This window comes from Hordeum vulgare, chromosome 3H (genome assembly GCF_904849725.1).
Source record: "Hordeum vulgare subsp. vulgare chromosome 3H, MorexV3_pseudomolecules_assembly, whole genome shotgun sequence".
Classification (NCBI taxonomy): Eukaryota; Viridiplantae; Streptophyta; class Magnoliopsida; order Poales; family Poaceae; genus Hordeum; species Hordeum vulgare.
Genome location: NC_058520.1, coordinates 410,884,103 through 410,890,902, shown reverse-complemented (window position 1 = coordinate 410,890,902; position 6,800 = coordinate 410,884,103). Strand labels below are relative to the sequence as shown.

Genomic DNA, 6,800 nt, shown 5'->3' with positions numbered 1-6,800 from the left:
CACACCATGTATTTCTGATTAAATAGATATTTATATACCTATAAATGATTTTTGAGAAAAATAAAGAGAAAACTATAATGCAGTTGCAGTTCAAATTTAACCCGCTTCCAGCTGAATCGACATAAATTTGTCTTTTTCACGAGAGGTGGATAAAAGTTTTTAACATCCAACCATTTTGTCAATTGTACATTAAATATGGAGTAGTATTTTATAAAAATGATTTGGTCCAATTTTGAAACAAATATATGGTACGTCCTTCATAAAAAAACTCATTTTGGTCATTTGAAAAATGAAAAATGAATTTTTCATAGAAGGAAAATGAAAACTTCCTTAATCAACATTGTTTGACATTCCAATATGCACCCTTGTGCATAATATTATATCATTTCAACAAAATATGTCATTAATATGACCATAAGATTGATCATTTGGCTTGAAAGCCATGAATCTTCACATATGATAGCCCATTTCTAAGAACACTTATTTAAAATAATTTTCGTATTACTAGTTTATTATTTTTACTCGTAACTTTGTCACATATAATGACACAATGCAATGGTTTTCCATTTTTTTGAATTTGTTTCGAATTTTTCATGGCCATTTAAAAATGCGGTCAAAACAGCGGGTATGACCGTTCCTACCTAATGATTGAATCTTGGAAATATTTTGGTGTTTCTATGATTAAATAGATACTTGTGTACCTAGAAATGATTTTTAGAAAAAATAAACATCAAACTATAATGTAGCTGCAGTTCAAATTTGACCCGCTTTCAGCTGATTCAACGAAAATTTGTCTTTTTCACGAGAGGTCGATAAAAGTCTTTAACACCCAACCATTTGATCAATTGTACATTAAATATGTCCTAGTATGTTAGAAAAATGATTTGGTCTAATTTTGCTACAAATATACGGTAGGTCCTTCACAAAAAAACTCATTCTGGGCACTTGAAAAATGGAAAATGAATTTTTCATACAAGGAAAATGAAAACTTCCTCCACCGAAGCCGCCCCCAATCCACGCCGACGCGGAGCCATCGACCATCCATGGTCGCCACCGCCTCCTACTTCTCCGGCACGGCACTGACGTCGTCGCACCGCGTGGGGCACCCGACTACTCCGCCGCCAGTGCGGCCACCCCTTCCACCTCCAAGGTTCGTCCCGCGACCCTCTCGTGGTACTAGCCCTCCAGCGCGTCGTCCCCGCCTCGGATGGGTTTTTAGATTTGTTTAGTTTATTGGGTTACTCTGGACGAAGGGATGGTGGGGAGAAAATCGAGTAAAATATGAAGCCTTAGGTTCTTTTTAAATACAATGGAGAATAGATATAATAGATACATTCTTTAAATTTCAAAACGTTTATTATATTTATTTTTTTAGAAGATTTATATTGTTTTTTGTTATTTTTTGAGGTATTATATTTTTTTTAGAAAAAAAAACATTTGGATCAGCCTCACCCGACGTTGATGGGCCAGATCCCACCAAACCCACTAGGGTTCCCAGCAAAACGACACATACATCTCTCCCACAGCCGTCTCCCTCTTCTCCCTCTACCCTAGCCGCCACTTTCTTCCCTCCGAGCGCCCCTACTCTGTCTCCCCTTGTTCTTCCTCCTGTGCCTCCCCGCTCCAGCAGCTTCTCCTCCGGCCATGTCGACGCTCTCCACACAGGGGAACGCACAGGGAAAACATACCGACCGCACCGACCGCCGACTGCCATGGCCGCCGCCAGTTCCTCCGCCGCCCTCCAGGCTCCAGTCTCCCTCAACGACAAGGTGAGTGCTCGCTCCCTCACTAGATCTCTGTCGGGTCGATTCTGCTCCTCCTGTTGTGGGTATACGGCGATCTGATCTGGTTTGGCTTGTTCGTTTTTGGCAGGCGGCGGCCATGGGAGGTAGTGTCGACGACGACCGGGCGGCGGGGGACTGCGGGGTGTGCGCGATCTGCCTCGAACAGATCCCGCTCCAAGAGACGGCGCTTGTCAAGGGCTGCGACCATGCCTACTACAACCGCCGCCGTCCTCCCTGCGCTCCGCGGAAACCTCCGCCGCAACCGCCGCCACCTCCACTGGAACTACCCAGCCTCGCCCAGCTCCACTGCAACTACCCCGCGCACCTCGCCCAGCTCGCCGCGCCGCGCCGCTATGACCTCGTCGTCGCCACCGACGTTGTCTACATCTAGGAGCCAGTGCCCTACCTCGTCACCACCATGGACGCGCTCGCCGACACCGAGCGCGGTGTCGTGCTCCTCGGGTACCAGATCAGGTCCCCCGAGGCGCACCAGGCCTTCTGGGACGCAGTGCCCGCCGCCTTCCCGGTGATCGAGAAGGTGCCACGGGAGCACCTCGACCCGGAGTACGCCTTCGAGGAATCCGACGTGTTCGTGCTTCGTAGGAGGCCGCGGAAGTGAGATTTTTGCTCTATTGCGTCAGGCATTTACATAGCAGGTTTGCAGGAATTTCTTATTTCAGTTCAAAAGCATGAGCATTTAGTTGTGATGGCTCATGAAGGCCGCTGATAGGAAGTGATGAATGTTTTGGCTTCGATGGGTTAATGTTTAAGTAGCATGTTAAGTTTCACCTATGTTCTGTGGTGTAAACATGTCGGATTTTTCATGTTCATGATCGTATTTGTTCATTGCATTGGGTGATCGACAAAAAAGAAGTCCACTGTGTTGACATAATGGAATTGTGGTCATTATGCATCTTAACACTCAACTTCTGTGTTGAAATTAATCTTGTTGTGAGTGATACTCTGTCTTGATGAACTGATGAAATGCCCCTCTTTCCAACTAGGGTAAGAGATTAACTGAATGTGACTTTAAATTAAGAGATAATTGGCTCAACTTCTGTGTCGAAGTCAAATCATAGTGACACTCTGTTTCCATGAACTGATTGTAAATTGGAAATGTCCCTCCTCCCAACTAGGGAGAGAGATAATGGAATGCGACTCCTCGGGTATTCAAAATTTAGCTGAGTACACTAAGAGGATTCTGCCATGTACTGTATAACTGTAGTATACAATACACGTACCTCTGGTTTCATTGAGCATGGTGTATATCCAGAGAATGTGTCTATGCCTTTTCACATGGTAGTATGATTGTGTACTTAATACTCCCTCCGTCCCAAAGTTCTTGTCTTAGGTTTATTTAGAAATGAGTGTATCTAAATATTAAAACGTGACTAGATACATTCATACATAGACAAATCTAAGACAATAATTTTGGAACGGAGGAAGTACTTAGTACTAGTTGTAGAATATATACAAACTTTTACTATGTAAAAACTAAAAACATAAATATTTGTGTACTGCTCGTGATGCCTGAACCTGAAAATCGTTTGATGCCTTGCGTTCAGTTTCTTGTCAATTGTTTGATGCCTGAACCTGAAAATCGTGGTAAGCACCCCAACGTCAAGCATGTCTTCGTGGTAAGCGTCTTGGTTCCCCTCCGCGCCTCTGTCTCCTGCTGTTCGTTCGAACTGGTGCTGCTGTGATGGCTGTCCTTGTGAATTATGTGTCTTTAACTGACTCATGTCTTAGATTATAATTGTCCATCTTGTCATCGCCAATTCCAACCTGCAGACTCAGGCTAAAATGTATCTCCTGATGCAGTACTAGATACTGGTGTTTAATTGCTTATTCTTGGATATAGTTTTCCTCTGCACCAACATCGATTCAGATTTGGTTTGTCGAAACAGTCGTTCATATGCATTACTGAATTATGCATGCAGGAGCCCGGAGTCGCTGAAGCTGAATTTTCTGTATACGACATGAGCGCAAACCAGCTCCTCCTATCCTACGCAGACAAATTTGAGAAGACAGGGTTTCCAGGAGGGCTTAACTACTACAGATGCATGGACTTGTACGTCACCTACAGCCCATTCTCACTGTCTTGGTTTTACAATTAACTGCTTTATTTACTGTTGTTAGCCCGGAAAATTATTTCATTTCAATTATTCACTCATGATATAATCTGTACTGCGTAACTTGATGCTTTTGAGTTATCAGATGAGGGGAACACATTTCCTGGAACAATCTTAGATAGTTTGAAGTTTAATTTTCAGCTTTTGTGACCTGTTTAGGTTGGACAAATTATACTCCAGCGTTTATATCTCAGGATTTTTGACATCATCTTAAGGATGAATACAAAAAAAAAATATTTGTAATATTTTTGATATTTATTTCCTTTTGATTGATTCATGTGCAGTGTAATGTTCTTGTAGGATGACAAGTTGTCGCATCTCAAGCATGACTCATGGGAAAGCGTAATGAAGTCCATTGTACTATTCTTGTTATATTCTTGTGTAAAAATGTATTCATGAGATGACTTATTATGTTATGTAAACCTGGGATATGTATTTTGTGATGTTATATGATGGATGATTTTAATTCGACTTGGAGTTTTCTTGATTTGAATGTGAAATAGTATTGGATTTAATATTGGACAAATAATTGGGTTGAAAAGGCCCAACAAATAGAAATGAAACCAAGTTTCAGAACAAAAAGTTGCTGAATTCAAAAATGAAAAAAAGGCAAAAACTGAAATTGGACCAAATGTATTTGGGCACTAAAAGGCCAGTGTCCAAATTAGAATGATAAAAAAAATTCGAAAAAAAACTAAAGTGGCTGAAAATAGGCCAAGGCCCAAAAGAAGCCCAATAAGAATAGCCCAAAAAAATAAAACGAGCCCATGTGATCAATTGAAATGGGTTGGGCTGATTTCAGCCATGACGTTTTGATTTCGTCGTAATTTTGCCACGTTGGACTGCCACATAGGACTGGGTTTGATTGTCAGCGATGATTTAGGATCGTCGTAAAGGTTACGACAATCCAGGAATCGTCGTAAAGTTACGACGATTTTGACCAAAACGTCGTTGCTATTCATTTCTGACGCTCCGTTTTCGACGCTTGGTTTTTCGTCGTGCGATCGTCGTAAATGAAAAACCATGACGATGTAGCAACGAAAAAATAGCGTCGTGTACTAGCATATTCCTTGTAGTGTGAGGAACCGGGGGGACCGTTGCATTCACCTCACGCTTACCGTCTTGATGGGGGTAGTCATCGTGGAGGCGGTCGTCACCGCGAGGAGGCGGCGGTGGAGTCGAAGCAGGACCGGGAGCCGGAGCTTGAGGCGCATCTTGTGCACTTGTGGCAGCCGGCAACCCCTCCCCTTGCAACGGCCGTCGTGCAAAGCTGCATTGTCGAAGGGTGTGGGTAGATGGTTGTGCCCCATAATGTATTTTGCAGGGTGCGTCAAGCATCTGCTCAAAGGTTTGCCTGGGCAACCAGTTGCTCTTGTTGGGCCGCTTCCGTTGGGAGCCGGCCTGAGTAGCCGACGCCTCACCCTCCATGCTGGCTACCAACTTGTTGTTGGAATGCGAATCTAACTGATCCTCCTTGTGCTTGTTGTTGTTCTGGCCGCCTCGATTATATCCAGCCGGCTTAGGAGTAGCCCGCATGGGGACACCCTTGTCCGAGGCGGTCACCTTGACTCACATCGCGTAGTCGGCCGTGGCGTACTTGTCCGCCTTAGCCATGAGCACCACCAGAGAGGTGGGCTCGGAGCACATGAGCTTGTGCTTGAGGAGAGTGCCATCTCGGCAACCGTCAATGAAGTACTTGATGGCATGTACCTCATGCACTCCCTCCTAGGAGTTGCGAAGCTTCGTCCAGCAAGTGACGTAGTCGCGAAGGGGTTCGTCGGGCCTTTGGACGCACATGACCAGCTCGCGAGGCCGGCCAGGACGCTTCTAGGTGCCAGTGAAGTTGCGGACGAACGCCTCCTCAAAGTCCATCCATGAGTTGACGCTACCGGCTAGAAGGATGTTAAGCCATGTCCGAGCCGAGCCGGCCAACATGAGTGGCACGTAGCGGACTGCTACACGTTTGTTGCCCCTGGAAATGCCAATGGCGGTGGTGTAGTCGATCAGCCAGTCCTCTGGCTTGGCGGTCCCGTTGTACTTGGGAGTATCCCGAGGCAAGGTTAAGCCACAGGGAAACGGCTCCCCTCTGATCCGGGGGCCGAAGCAGGCCGAACCGATGGGGTCGTATTCCGCCAGAAGGGCTGACTGTGCCAGGGCATTGAGACGCCCGCGGGCATCGTGATCGCCCTAGGGAACGTGAGCGCCGCTCCGATCCGCAATTAGAAGGGCACCTTGCGAACTGGTGGCATGGGTCCTCCCCGGACGAGGAACCTCATACACCGAATCGCTCTCGTCCTCTCCACGATGTCGGGTCGAAGTATGCTCGCTATGGCACTAGGAGCGCCTTTCTTTGCTTCCCTCGCCCTTCCGGTCAGAAGTGCGATGTAAGGAAGATCCCTCAGCATGCTAATGACCGCTAGGGTTGCAGCGCACTCCGGGGTTGGGTCTCGGAGACTCTGATTGGGCTTGACCGGGGTCAAGCCATGTCTTCTGCTCGTTGGCGGCATCAAGGAGATCCTTCACCCACTTCTCCTGGAAGGCGCGCTCCTCGCTCCCAATACTCGGCATTTCTGCCATGGCCGCCTGAGTCGCCCGCAAGTTGGCTATAGGAGTCTCATAGATGGGCTGCTTGCCGCCTAGAATCTCGGCGATGACACGGCTGTGGCCGCGGACCGAGCCAAGCTAACTAGGGGCCTCGGAAACCGGAGTGAGGCCATATGCGAAGTTATACTCGCACTGCGTGGCCTCCTCCAAGATCTGCCTGCGAGCCTCCTCCAGCAAAGCTCGCGCGTCGTTAGGGTTTGTGGAGGCGGAGATGGGCATCTTCAGGACGGTAAGCGCAGCCTGAAGAATGTCAGCAGCGACAGCAGCAGGATCAGCAGCG

The 6,800-nt window shown here is 46.7% G+C and overlaps 1 pseudogene; it reads left to right on the top strand.

The window, feature by feature from the left end:
• Positions 1-1,644: 1,644 nt before the first annotated feature.
• On the top strand, positions 1,645-2,403 carry LOC123441805 (annotated as a pseudogene).
• Positions 2,404-6,800: the final 4,397 nt, after the last annotated feature.